This window comes from Lissotriton helveticus, chromosome 8, assembly GCF_964261635.1.
Source record: "Lissotriton helveticus chromosome 8, aLisHel1.1, whole genome shotgun sequence".
Taxonomy (NCBI): domain Eukaryota; kingdom Metazoa; phylum Chordata; class Amphibia; order Caudata; family Salamandridae; genus Lissotriton; species Lissotriton helveticus.
In genome coordinates, this window is record NC_136069.1 from 255809596 (window position 1) to 255824893 (window position 15298).

Genomic DNA, 15298 nt, shown 5'->3' on the forward strand with positions numbered 1-15298 from the left:
GGGATGATGCTCTCCGCCTTAGCGGAGGAGCCGCCACTGGGTAAAGAATGTCAATGCGAAGGGACTCGCACGAGCGACAAGTGTATTTCTATGAGCACAGCATGAGCCTGCAGTGGAAAACCACGCTCCAAAATAAATCTGACAGCGCTGTTTGTACATGATAGCATTTGATAATGGTTCTTTGTCTCTGTCATAGTTTCGACTTGAGCTCTCAAAATAGACCGTTTCCTTCAAACCTCATCTGTTGCATTTTATCTAAGTTTTAATTAAACTTCACTTACTGCCATAAAAGTTAGTAGTGACAAACTGACTCCCCTGAGTCTCTTGCCTCTAGTGGAGCTACAGGTAGTGTCAGGAGATTTCCTGACGGTCCTGGGAGTCTGATAGGACCGTGGAGCTGCAGCAGTGTTTGTAGATTTACAGGCAGGTCTGGAATACTGAAAGAACAGTGAAACTGGGCCACTGACGGTAGACTTACTGGCAGACCTGGGAGTGTGAAAGGGCGGACTAGGAGTCTGAAAGGATTGTTTAACTGGGGCAGTGCTAGGCTTATTGGCAGACTTGGAAGTCTGAAAAGACACTTTCACAATTGCTTTATTAACCTTGCTTTCTCAAATATGCTTGAAAATGCACAATTTGTCCACTCTTTTTCAAAAAAAATTCAGAGGGAGAACCCCCCAAACCCATCTTATCTGGTCAGGCTGACTCGCTCTGCTCGCTCGCCACCCTGAACTTTAACCCCTCACCATTTTCAAATGTCACCAACTGCCACTGTCTCATATATGCCTGTCATACCCCCACAATAATTGAGGCAAGGAAGTCAAATTAAATGCTGGCCTGCCTCAAGATGGAGATAAAACAGCAACATACGGGTAATTCTTCTCTGTTGGTAGGCCGTATCCTTTCTTGTGTGTGTGTATGTATACAAGTATAAATATATATATATATATATATATATATATATATATATATATATATATATATATATTAATCAAAGCAGGAGCCCAAATTCGAAGACAGGCCACAGGAAGGTAAATTTTGAAGCTCTTTATTCGTAGCTGCACATCTTGCTGGCAAACTTCACAATCAAGAAGACACATCGCATTTAAAAGCCAGACGCGTTTCAGGTGTTTGCACTCCTTTCTTCAGTGGCGTTAATGCAAGGCAGTCATGAAAGCACAGTTCATTACGCACTCGTATTACTTAAAGGTCCCTGCCGTGGTGGGCGTGGCTACCAAGAGCCTCCTGGGATCTGTAGTGCGTAAGCTTTTTCCCATGTGGGCGCACTGTTTCATTCTTGCCGAGTTATGCAAAATATAACCCATGTGGGCTGATGCGAAGTCCTGACGGGCGCTTGCCTTGCTTTGTAGATGTCACTACGAGCTAATGGGGCGCTCACTGCAAAGCACGTCCATTATCCTTCCTCCTGAAAGTTCAATCACCCCATGGTGACCTGACAGGTCCGCAGCAGCGGCGAGCAGTCTTCCCGACTTGGAAAGCCGGTATACATTAATCAAAGCAGGAGCCCAAATTCGAAGACAGGCCACAGGAAGGTAAATTTTGAAGCTCTTTATTCGTAGCTGCACATCTTGCTGGCAAACTTCACAATCAAGAAGACACATCGCATTTAAAAGCCAGACGCGTTTCAGGTGTTTGCACTCCTTTCTTCAGTGGCGTTAATGCAAGGCAGTCATGAAAGCACAGTTCATTACGCACTCGTATTACTTAACGGTCCCTGCCGTGGTGGGCGTGGCTACCAAGAGCCTCCTGGGATCTGTAGTGCGTAAGCTTTTTCCCATGTGGGCGCACTGTTTCATTCTTGCCGAGTTATGCAAAATATAACCCATGTGGGCTGATGCGAAGTCCTGACGGGCGCTTGCCTTGCTTTGTAGATGTCACTACGAGCTAATGGGGCGCTCCCTGCAAAGCACGTCCATTATCCTTCCTCCTGAAAGTTCAATCACCCCATGGTGACCTGACAGGTCCGCAGCAGCGGCGAGCAGTCTTCCCGACTTGGAAAGCCGGTATACATTAATCAAAGCAGGAGCCCAAATTCGAAGACAGGCCACAGGAAGGTAAATTTTGAAGCTCTTTATTCGTAGCTGCACATCTTGCTGGCAAACTTCACAATCAAGAAGACACATCGCATTTAAAAGCCAGACACGTTTCAGGTGTTTGCACTCCTTTCTTCAGTGGCGTTAATGCAAGGCAGTCATGAAAGCACAGTTCATTACGCACTCGTATTACTTAAAGGTCCCTGCCGTGGTGGGCGTGGCTACCAAGAGCCTCCTGAGATCTGTAGTGCGTAAGCTTTTTCCCATGTGGGCGCACTGTTTCATTCTTGCCGAGTTATGCAAAATATAACCCATGTGGGCTGATGCGAAGTCCTGACGGGCGCTTGCCTTGCTTTGTAGATGTCACTACGAGCTAATGGGGCGCTCCCTGCAAAGCACGTCCATTATCCTTCCTCCTGAAAGTTCAATCACCCCATGGTGACCTGACAGGTCCGCAGCAGCGGCGAGCAGTCTTCCCGACTTGGAAATCCGGTATACATTAATCAAAGCAGGAGCCCAAAATCGAAGACAGGCCACAGGAAGGTAAATTTTGAAGCTCTTTATTCGTAGCTGCACATCTTGCTGGCAAACTTCACAATCAAGAAGACACATCGCATTTAAAAGCTAGACGCGTTTCAGGTGTTTGCACTCCTTTCTTCAGTGGCGTTAATGCAAGGCAGTCATGAAAGCACAGTTCATTACGCACTCGTATTACTTAAAGGTCCCTGCCGTGGTGGGCGTGGCTACCAAGAGCCTCCTGGGATCTGTAGTGCGTAAGCTTTTTCCCATGTGGGCGCACTGTTTCATTCTTGCCGAGTTATGCAAAATATAACCCATGTGGGCTGATGCGAAGTCCTGACGGGCGCTTGCCTTGCTTTGTAGATGTCACTACGAGCTAATGGGGCGCTCCGTGCAAAGCACGTCCATTATCCTTCCTCCTGAAAGTTCAATCACCCCATGGTGACCTGACAGGTCCGCAGCAGCGGCGAGCAGTCTTCCCGACTTGGAAAGCCGGTATACATTAATCAAAGCAGGAGCCCAAATTCGAAGACAGGCCACAGGAAGGTAAATTTTGAAGCTCTTTATTCGTAGCTGCACATCTTGCTGGCAAACTTCACAATCAAGAAGACACATCGCATTTAAAAGCCAGACGCGTTTCAGGTGTTTGCACTCCTTTCTTCAGTGGCGTTAATGCAAGGCAGTCATGAAAGCACAGTTTATTACGCACTCGTATTACTTAAAGGTCCCTGCCGTGGTGGGCGTGGCTACCAAGAGCCTCCTGGGATCTGTAGTGCGTAAGCTTTTTCCCATGTGGGCGCACTGTTTCATTCTTGCCGAGTTATGCAAAATATAACCCATGTGGGCTGATGCGAAGTCCTGACGGGCGCTTGCCTTGCTTTGTAGATGTCACTACGAGCTAATGGGGCGCTCACTGCAAAGCACGTCCATTATCCTTCCTCCTGAAAGTTCAATCACCCCATGGTGACCTGACAGGTCCGCAGCAGCGGCGAGCAGTCTTCCCGACTTGGAAAGCCGGTATACATTAATCAAAGCAGGAGCCCAAATTCGAAGACAGGCCACAGGAAGGTAAATTTTGAAGCTCTTTATTCGTAGCTGCACATCTTGCTGGCAAACTTCACAATCAAGAAGACACATCGCATTTAAAAGCCAGACGCGTTTCAGGTGTTTGCACTCCTTTCTTCAGTGGCGTTAATGCAAGGCAGTCATGAAAGCACAGTTCATTACGCACTCGTATTACTTAAAGGTCCCTGCCGTGGTAGGCGTGGCTACCAAGAGCCTCCCGGGATCTGTAGTGCGTAAGCTTTTTCCCATGTGGGCGCACTGTTTCATTCTTGCCGAGTTATGCAAAATATAACCCATGTGGGCTGATGCAAAGTCCTGACGGGCGCTTGCCTTGCTTTGTAGATGTCACTACGAGCTAATGGGGCGCTCCCTGCAAAGCACGTCCATTATCCTTCCTCCTGAAAGTTCAATCACCCCATGGTGACCTGACAGGTCCGCAGCAGCGGCGAGCAGTCTTCCCGACTTGGAAAGCCGGTATACATTAATCAAAGCAGGAGCCCAAATTCGAAGACAGGCCACAGGAAGGTAAATTTTGAAGCTCTTTATTCGTAGCTGCACATCTTGCTGGCAAACTTCACAATCAAGAAGACACATCGCATTTAAAAGCCAGACGCGTTTCAGGTGTTTGCACTCCTTTCTTCAGTGGCGTTAATGCAAGGCAGTCATGAAAGCACAGTTCATTACGCACTCGTATTACTTAAAGGTCCCTGCCGTGGTGGGCGTGGCTACCAAGAGCCTCCTGAGATCTGTAGTGCGTAAGCTTTTTCCCATGTGGGCGCACTGTTTCATTCTTGCCGAGTTATGCAAAATATAACCCATGTGGGCTGATGCGAAGTCCTGACGGGCGCTTGCCTTGCTTTGTAGATGTCACTACGAGCTAATGGGGCGCTCCCTGCAAAGCACGTCCATTATCCTTCCTCCTGAAAGTTCAATCACCCCATGGTGACCTGACAGGTCCGCAGCAGCGGCGAGCAGTCTTCCCGACTTGGAAATCCGGTATACATTAATCAAAGCAGGAGCCCAAAATCGAAGACAGGCCACAGGAAGGTAAATTTTGAAGCTCTTTATTCGTAGCTGCACATCTTGCTGGCAAACTTCACAATCAAGAAGACACATCGCATTTGAAAGCCAGACGCGTTTCAGGTGTTTGCACTCCTTTCTTCAGTGGCGTTAATGCAAGGCAGTCATGAAAGCGCAGTTCATTACGCACTCGTATTACTTAAAGGTCCCTGCCGTGGTGGGCGTGGCTACCAAGAGCCTCCTGGGATCTGTAGTGCGTAAGCTTTTTCCCATGTGGGCGCACTGTTTCATTCTTGCCGAGTTATGCAAAATATAACCCATGTGGGCTGATGCGAAGTCCTGACGGGCGCTTGCCTTGCTTTGTAGATGTCACTACGAGCTAATGGGGCGCTCCCTGCAAAGCACGTCCATTATCCTTCCTCCTGAAAGTTCAATCACCCCATGGTGACCTGACAGGTCCGCAGCAGCGGCGAGCAGTCTTCCCGACTTGGAAAGCCGGTATACATTAATCAAAGCAGGAGCCCAAATTCGAAGACAGGCCACAGGAAGGTAAATTTTGAAGCTCTTTATTCGTAGCTGCACATCTTGCTGGCAAACTTCACAATCAAGAAGACACATCGCATTTAAAAGCCAGACGCGTTTCAGGTGTTTGCACTCCTTTCTTCAGTGGCGTTAATGCAAGGCAGTCATGAAAGCACAGTTCATTACGCACTCGTATTACTTAAAGGTCCCTGCCGTGGTGGGCGTGGCTACCAAGAGCCTCCTGAGATCTGTAGTGCGTAAGCTTTTACCCATGTGGGCGCACTGTTTCATTCTTGCCGAGTTATGCAAAATATAACCCATGTGGGCTGATGCGAAGTCCTGACGGGCGCTTGCCTTGCTTTGTAGATGTCACTACGAGCTAATGGGGCGCTCCCTGCAAAGCACGTCCATTATCCTTCCTCCTGAAAGTTCAATCACCCCATGGTGACCTGACAGGTCCGCAGCAGCGGCGAGCAGTCTTCCCGACTTGGAAATCCGGTATACATTAATCAAAGCAGGAGCCCAAAATCGAAGACAGGCCACAGGAAGGTACATTTTGAAGCTCTTTATTCGTAGCTGCACATCTTGCTGGCAAACTTCACAATCAAGAAGACACATCGCATTTAAAAGCCAGACGCGTTTCAGGTGTTTGCACTCCTTTCTTCAGTGGCGTTAATGCAAGGCAGTCATGAAAGCACAGTTCATTACGCACTCGTATTACTTAAAGGTCCCTGCCGTGGTGGGCGTGGCTACCAAGAGCCTCCTGGGATCTGTAGTGCGTAAGCTTTTTCCCATGTGGGCGCACTGTTTCATTCTTGCCGAGTTATGCAAAATATAACCCATGTGGGCTGATGCGAAGTCCTGACGGGCGCTTGCCTTGCTTTGTAGATGTCACTACGAGCTAATGGGGCGCTCCATGCAAAGCACGTCCATTATCCTTCCTCCTGAAAGTTCAATCACCCCATGGTGACCTGACAGGTCCGCAGCAGCGGCGAGCAGTCTTCCCGACTTGGAAAGCCGGTATACATTAATCAAAGCAGGAGCCCAAATTCGAAGACAGGCCACAGGAAGGTAAATTTTGAAGCTCTTTATTCGTAGCTGCACATCTTGCTGGCAAACTTCACAATCAAGAAGACACATCGCATTTAAAAGCCAGACGCGTTTCAGGTGTTTGCACTCCTTTCTTCAGTGGCGTTAATGCAAGGCAGTCATGAAAGCACCGTTCATTACGCACTCGTATTACTTAAAGGTCCCTGCCGTGGTGGGCGTGGCTACCAAGAGCCTCCTGGGATCTGTAGTGCGTAAGCTTTTTCCCATGTGGGCGCACTGTTTCATTCTTGCCGAGTTATGCAAAATATAACCCATGTGGGCTGATGCGAAGTCCTGACGGGCGCTTGCCTTGCTTTGTAGATGTCACTACGAGCTAATGGGGCGCTCCCTGCAAAGCACGTCCATTATCCTTCCTCCTGAAAGTTCAATCACCCCATGGTGACCTGACAGGTCCGCAGCAGCGGCGAGCAGTCTTCCCGACTTGGAAAGCCGGTATACATTAATCAAAGCAGGAGCCCAAATTCGAAGACAGGCCACAGGAAGGTAAATTTTGAAGCTCTTTATTCGTAGCTGCACATCTTGCTGGCAAACTTCACAATCAAGAAGACACATCGCATTTAAAAGCCAGACGCGTTTCAGGTGTTTGCACTCCTTTCTTCAGTGGCGTTAATGCAAGGCAGTCATGAAAGCACAGTTCATTACGCACTCGTATTACTTAAAGGTCCCTGCCGTGGTGGGCGTGGCTACCAAGAGCCTCCTGGGATCTGTAGTGCGTAAGCTTTTTCCCATGTGGGCGCACTGTTTCATTCTTGCCGAGTTATGCAAAATATAACCCATGTGGGGTGATGCGAAGTCCTGACGGGCGCTTGCCTTGCTTTGTAGATGTCACTACGAGCTAATGGGGCGCTCCCTGCAAAGCACGTCCATTATCCTTCCTCCTGAAAGTTCAATCACCCCATGGTGACCTGACAGGTCCGCAGCAGCGGCGAGCAGTCTTCCCGACTTGGAAAGCCGGTATACATTAATCAAAGCAGGAGCCCAAATTCGAAGACAGGCCACAGGAAGGTAAATTTTGAAGCTCTTTATTCGTAGCTGCACATCTTGCTGGCAAACTTCACAATCAAGAAGACACATCACATTTAAAAGCCAGACGCGTTTCAGGTGTTTGCACTCCTTTCTTCAGTGGCGTTAATGCAAGGCAGTCATGAAAGCACAGTTCATTACGCACTCGTATTACTTAAAGGTCCCTGCCGTGGTGGGCGTGGCTACCAAGAGCCTCCTGGGATCTGTAGTGCGTAAGCTTTTTCCCATGTGGGCGCACTGTTTCATTCTTGCCGAGTTATGCAAAATATAACCCATGTGGGCTGATGCGAAGTCCTGACGGGCGCTTGCCTTGCTTTGTAGATGTCACTACGAGCTAATGGGGCGCTCCCTGCAAAGCACGTCCATTATCCTTCCTCCTGAAAGTTCAATCACCCCATGGTGACCTGACAGGTCCGCAGCAGCGGCGAGCAGTCTTCCCGACTTGGAAAGCCGGTATACATTAATCAAAGCAGGAGCCCAAATTCGAAGACAGGCCACAGGAAGGTAAATTTTGAAGCTCTTTATTCGTAGCTGCACATCTTGCTGGCAAACTTCACAATCAAGAAGACACATCACATTTAAAAGCCAGACGCGTTTCAGGTGTTTGCACTCCTTTCTTCAGTGGCGTTAATGCAAGGCAGTCATGAAAGCACAGTTCATTACGCACTCGTATTACTTAAAGGTCCCTGCCGTGGTGGGCGTGGCTACCAAGAGCCTCCTGGGATCTGTAGTGCGTAAGCTTTTTCCCATGTGGGCGCACTGTTTCATTCTTGCCGAGTTATGCAAAATATAACCCATGTGGGCTGATGCGAAGTCCTGACGGGCGCTTGCCTTGCTTTGTAGATGTCACTACGAGCTAATGGGGCGCTCCCTGCAAAGCACGTCCATTATCCTTCCTCCTGAAAGTTCAATCACCCCATGGTGACCTGACAGGTCCGCAGCAGCGGCGAGCAGTCTTCCCGACTTGGAAAGCCGGTATACATTAATCAAAGCAGGAGCCCAAATTCGAAGACAGGCCACAGGAAGGTAAATTTTGAAGCTCTTTATTCGTAGCTGCACATCTTGCTGGCAAACTTCACAATCAAGAAGACACATCGCATTTAAAAGCCAGACGCGTTTCAGGTGTTTGCACTCCTTTCTTCAGTGGCGTTAATGCAAGGCAGTCATGAAAGCACAGTTCATTATGCACTCGTATTACTTAAAGGTCCCTGCCGTGGTGGGCGTGTCTACCAAGAGCCTCCTGGGATCTGTAGTGCGTAAGCTTTTTCCCATGTGGGCGCAATGTTTCATTCTTGCCGAGTTATGCAAAATATAACCCATGTGGGCTGATGCGAAGTCCTGACGGGCGCTTGCCTTGCTTTTTAGATGTCACTACGAGCTAATGGGGCGCTCCCTGCAAAGCACGTCCATTATCCTTCCTCCTGAAAGTTCAATCACCCCATGGTGACCTGACAGGTCCGCAGCAGCGGCGAGCAGTCTTCCCGACTTGGAAAGCCGGTATACATTAATCAAAGCAGGAGCCCAAATTCGAAGACAGGCCACAGGAAGGTAAATTTTGAAGCTCTTTATTCGTAGCTGCAGGGAGCGCCCCATTAGCTCGTAGTGACATCTACAAAGCAAGGCAAGCACCCGTCAGGATTTCGCATCAGCCCACATGGGTTATATTTTGCATAACTCGGCAAGAATGAAACAGTGCGCCCACATGGGAAAAAGCTTACGCACTACAGATCCCAGGAGGCTCTTGGTAGCCACGCCCACCACGGCAGGGACCTTTAAGTAATACGAGTGCGTAATGAACTGTGCTTTCATGACTGCCTTGCATTAACGCCACTGAAGAAAGGAGTGCAAACACCTGAAACGCGTCTGGCTTTTAAATGCGATGTGTCTTCGTGATTGTGAAGTTTGCCAGCAAGATGTGCAGCTACGAATAAAGAGCTTCAAAATTTACCTTCCTGTGGCCTGTCTTCGAATTTGGGCTCCTGCTTTGATTAATATATATATATATATATATATATATATATATATATATATATATATATATATATATATATATATATATATATATATATATATTTGAAGCAAAAACGATCCTTCCAAGCATGAGCGCGCTCTACAGTGTGTGCTCAACCCAAGGGCTGGATCAAAGCCCCAATTCAATTTTAAAGTACAAGAAGGGCGGCACAACCGGATACGTATTGAAAGTTATTTATTACACCAACACTCCACCTGGAGTGTTGGTGTAATAAATAACTTTCAATAAGTATCCGGTTGTGCCGCCCTTCTTGTACTTTAAAAATATATATATATATATATATATCACCGTCAGTCCTCAACTACTGGCTTCATTAGTAGACAATCATATACATATACAGAAAAAAAAATAGGTTTGAACCACGCTATAGTTAGATGTTAGCATTTAAAAAACCTTAGAAATTCACTTTAAAAACTATAGGTTTCAGGGATGTTATAGTTAGTTGGACATTTCACTTGTACAAAACCATAGAAATTGTCACTGACCATGTCATGAATGATGTAATATGTGACGTTATCAGCAGTGCATTGGGGGGGCGCGAGTTATAGTTAGCTGAACTAACTATAAGAAAAGTGCAGGAAGAAGCAAGAGATGTGCAGAAAGAACCCACAGAGGAGCAGAAAGCCCTCCTCTACCCCCAACTTTTTACTGACAGGTACTGGTGGTAACTGACTGACTAACCAGGACTGGAGCCAGTGCTATGCTAAAAGACACATAGAATACAGTGAAAACACCTACATACACTAGGGAACACTATGCGTTGGGGTACCCCTGTGATTAGCATGACCTCCTCTGTATTTCCCATGAGTTAGTGCCTGGGTCATTGCATGAGTACATGGGTACTGAGTGGATGATTAGAGTACTGCAAGGAGAGTGCATGGTGAATTTAGAAGTGCTTGGGTTTTGGCGGAGTGATTGGATAAGTACATGGTGCTGGCTGGGTGATTGGAGGACTGCATGGGTAGAGACAAGGAGATGGCTGGACTGCATCAGGGCTTAAGGGATTGTAGCAGTGCATGTGTTAGTGCCTGGGTCATTGCATGAGTATATGGGTAGTGACTGGAAGATTAGAGTGCTGCAAGGACATTGCATGGTGAATTTATAAGTGCTTGGGTTTTGGCAGAGTGATTGGATAAGTACATGATGCTGGATGGGTGATTTGAGGAGTGCATGGGTAGTGATAGAGGGATTTCTGGAGTGCATGGGTACAACCTACCTGGATAATTGGAGGAGTGAATCAGTACTGTGTAGATGGTTAGAGATCTGCATGGGTAGTGCACAGGGGATTGTAGCAGTGCATGTGTTAGTGCCTGGGCCATTCCATGAGTACATGGGTACTGACTGGAAGATTAGATGGGTACTGACAGGGCGATGGCTGAACTGCATGGGTAGTGCTCAGAAGATTGTAGCAGTGCATGAGTTTGTGCATGTGTCATTGATGAGTGCATGGGTAGTGACTGGATGATGAGAGTGCTGCAAGGAGAGTGCATGGTGAATTTAAAAGTGCTTGGGTTTTGGCAGAGTAATTGCATAAGTACACACATGTCACATCAGGTCCCGCCCCCACCCTTCACCACTGTGCAAACTCGCCCCCTGGCAGGTTTTAAATTGGGGGATTTCTACCCCTTGAATACTGAGTGTCCCTGGGGGCCAACTAGCCCACCAGGTACCTCCAGTAAGTGCTACAGAGCTGCATTGCAAAGAGGTGGTCTGAGACCACGCCCCTTTTTACACCTCTCTGCAATGCAACTCTGTGGCGCTTACTGGATGTACCTGGTGGGCTAGTTGGCCCCCAGGGACCCTCAAGATTCAAGAGGACCTAATTCTCCAACTTATAACATGCCAAGGGTGGGTTTGCACACTTGTCACTTCAGGCTTTGCCCCCTCCCTGCACCACTGTGCAAATGCACCCCCTGGCGCGTTGTAAATTGGAGGACTTAGTCCCCTTGAGTCCTGAGGGTCCCTGGGGGCCAACTAGCCCACCAGCTACCTCCAGTAATCACCACAGAGCTGCGTAGCAGAGTGGTGTAAAAAGGGGCACGGCCTCTGAACACCTCTCTGCAATGCAGCTCCCTGGCGCATACTGGAGGTACCTGGTGGATTAGTATGCCACCAGGTACCCTCAGGATTGAAGGGGACTTAATCCCCCAATCTACAATGTGCCAGGGGGTGCATTTGCACACTTGCTGTGTCAGGCCCCGCCTCCTCCCTGCACTATTGTGCAAACGTGTCCCTTGGCGCGTTGTAAATTGGGGGATTAATTCCCCATGAGTCCTGAGGGTTCCTGAGGGCCAACTAGTCCATCAGGTATGTCCAGTAAACACCACAGAGCTGTATTGCAGAGAGGTGTTAAAAGGAGCATGGCCTATGAACACCTCTCTGCAACGCAGTTTCATGGCGCATACTGGAGGTACCTGGTGGGCTAGTTGGCCCCCAGGGACCCTCAGTATTCAAGGGGGATTAATTCCCCAACTTACAACGCGCCAGGAGCGCGTTTGCTGAGTCCTGCGCGGAGGGGGCAGGGCATAATCGTGATTCTGGCATTTTTTTTCAATTTATTTTTTTTACATGGAGGGCTGTGTGGCCCTCCCATCATTTACATTAATTGTGGCCTTTGGGACCCCATCCCCCAGGGCCTGCTCTTGTTTTTAATTTATTTTAAAAAACGGGACTCCCGAGGCCAATTTCAGCCCAGGGACCCTATCCCCCAGGGCATGGCCATCCTTTTTTAAAAATTATTTTTGGGAGGGGCTGTGTGGCCCCGTTCCCGAGGCCATTTTCGGCATTGGGGACCCCATCCCCTGGGGCATGGCCAGAATTTATTTATTTTCTTTTATATTTGGAGGGGGCCGTGTGGCCCCCCTCCTTAGGCCAATTATGGCTCGGAGGACTCCATCCCCTGGGGCCAGCCTTTCCTTTGTTGTTTTATTTTAAATTTTATTCTTTAGGTGAGGGGGGCCGCGTGGCTCCCCTCCCGGGCCACTTCTGGCCCAGGGACCCCATCCCCCGGGGCTGGCCCTATCCGTTGGCGACCGTGGGTGGACCCCAATTCCTCCTCGGTCCCACCGGCTCCCAAATCCTCCTGCAGGAGCAGGCATTTCTTTTCCACACAGGGAGCTGCTGACATGCAGCTCCCCTTATGGAAAACAATTGTGCTTTGCTTCATTGAAGCGAGAGCAGGTTTCCCTGCTCTCACTTCAATGCAGCAAAGCAGAGTTGGCAATGACAGTGCGGGAGCCGTGCAAACAGTAGTGTCCCGGTGTGGGCACCATGGGACACTGCAAGAGCCAGCCCTGGGGGGTGGCGGTCCCCAGGGCCATTAAGGGCTCCAGGATGGGGGCCACATGGCCCCCTCCCATCGTTTCCAAGCCTCAGGGAGGTGGTATTCCCCGGGGCCGGGGTCCGCTACGTACCCCCCTTATCTCAATATTAAGTGCCCTGGGGCATGGGGCAGTGTGGGGGGGCTTGAACCCCCCCACACACAAATAATGTTTTTAGCCCCAGGGAGGTGGCGGTCCCCGGGTCTCGGGGAGGCCGCGAGGCCCCCCTGCCAATTTTCATAAATGCTCCGGGGAGGTGGCGGTCCCCGGAGCAGCGTGGGGGGGTTGGGACCCCCTACACATTTCTTTAGGAAGTTCTGGGGAGGTGGCAGTCCCCAGGGCTACGGGGGCCCCCAAAGGCCCCGCAACATAATTGATTTGATTTATTACTCTTGTTTTTTTAATTTCTCAGCAACTACTGAACGGATTTACACCATTTAAAAAAAAAGGTCGCTTTATATTTATTTATTTATTAAATATTTATATTTATTTTTGGTGCTGTTTTCTTCCAAAGGGAGGGAAAGGTGAGCTGTCATGGTGGCAGAAAAACAAGAGTTTAGAAGAGGACATGACGCATCTAATCCACATGGTTCTCAACCTCTAGAGCCTGTCTGTAAAGAGCCTAATGTCCGAGCAAAATCCTTAACCTCCAGCGCCTGTCTGTATAGAGCCGAAAGTATGAACAAAAAGTTCCCTACAGTTAGAACTCCAATAAACGTTATGCTGAAATGTGATGCGGCATTCCGGTGGTGAGTAAAATATCGATGGAAATAGAATTTCAAAGCTGTATGTAATGTACCAATAGAGAAACATGTGGTGCCAATATACAGCATTGAGAAACAATTCTGTGCTCAGTAGCTGAAGCCAGAAAGTGGATAATTAAAAACACATTTTGTGTATCAGTTATATGATAGTACGCTATATAAAGTGCATGCTGACTAATATGAAGGCTTGTTTTCTACAATTAAAAACTTTACTACGGACACAGTGTTTCCACTGAGCAGTTAATAGGTGTTTCAGAGAAGTAACAACATTATTTCATGCATCCTTCCAAGCTAAGAATTTCCAAATTTTACTGACACAGACTTTGGTCCGTCCTTTTCTACACTTCAGTTCATATAGCATTTGCTTTTGTAAATCAACCTTCAACAGTTCCTCATTTGGCCGAAAAAATACTTCCCAATATGGCCCTTCTCTTCTTTAGAACAATAGTTATTGTTTCTTCTTCTGAAATCAGTTACATATGAGATAGTTTATTTGAGTATTCCTTTAGTACAATAACTGATAACCACCTTCATAGTGAACATTGTAAGTAAAAGAATGGATCTCCTGCTTTTTTGGATGAACTCAGTAGAGATGCTATAACAGTAAAAATATTAGGGAGATTTTCCAATCACACATGTTCAAGAAGAATGATGGTGAAACAGGAATCCCTGGTCATGGACTCTCTCTCTACACATACATTATGATGGAGATGGATTACAAGAGTGTTTGAAAGTGTCTATTTAGAAGCAGTCCTGATGAACTGTCTATTAAGAAGCTATCCTGATTGGATTGTGACAACCAAAATGCGTGTTTTTAAAAAGTTCATTGTTGCCAAACCTATATCTGAAGATATTGTGGGTGATGTCTGATATCTGATGTCATTGTAGGTGTTTCCCTCATTCAAGACTTCTTCCCAGACACCCTCAAGAAGGTCAGAACCTCCACCTTATAAATAAAGCTACACTAGACCTTGCTGACATCGCCAACAACCGGCCTTCACTCACCTACCATTCTTCGGCGAGATCAGTTTAAGTTCAACTCCAAGTTCAAATAATGCTAACCATCTCCTGTACCACTACCAACATGGCTTCAGATCATGCTGCAGCTAGTGACCACTACCTTACACATCATAGGCAGTGTCCTCCTGGCCACAGATGAATAGGACCCCTGCCACCTGATATTGCTGTACTTCTCAGCTGCCATCGACACGGTCGACTATCTCAACGTCACACTCAACCTTGAGTCTAAAATAGGAGTCACTGCAGATTTTCCTTCATTGTTAGTCCTCCTACCTCCTAAATCCCTATCACCTGTGGAGCCCCCAGGATTCCATATTGCCCCCTGTCATCTTCAACCTCTAGAAGGATCCACTTGGTCTCTACTCACAGATAGCATCAAGAGTCACAAATATGCAAATGATACTCAACGCTATTTCAACATTTCCTCTCCTTCAGATATCCAGCATCTCAAACAAAGCCTGCACATCTTCCTGACATGAATGTCCAGTGCCTACCTCAACCTCAAGCCAATCAAGGAATAATTCCTCTTATTTACCAAGAGCAATAAATGGGAAACAGTGCAAACCTGGCTCAATTACATGAACCTTGACAGATACAAGCCCCACAATTCACTGAATATCAAGTCACATAGATTCACCCTGGACACCAACCTCACCCGCAAGGAGCACTATTGCAAAACCAAATAAAGGCTGGTATCAGCTCCCTTTTCTAAAGATAGTCAAACTATTTCTTTCAGAAAGTGAATTCAGACTGTTGTTCAAGCCCTCATACTCTTGCATATGAATGGCGTTAACTCCCTGTCCCAAGGCCACCTAGACTCCATACCGGAACTCTTTCAGAGCATTCTAC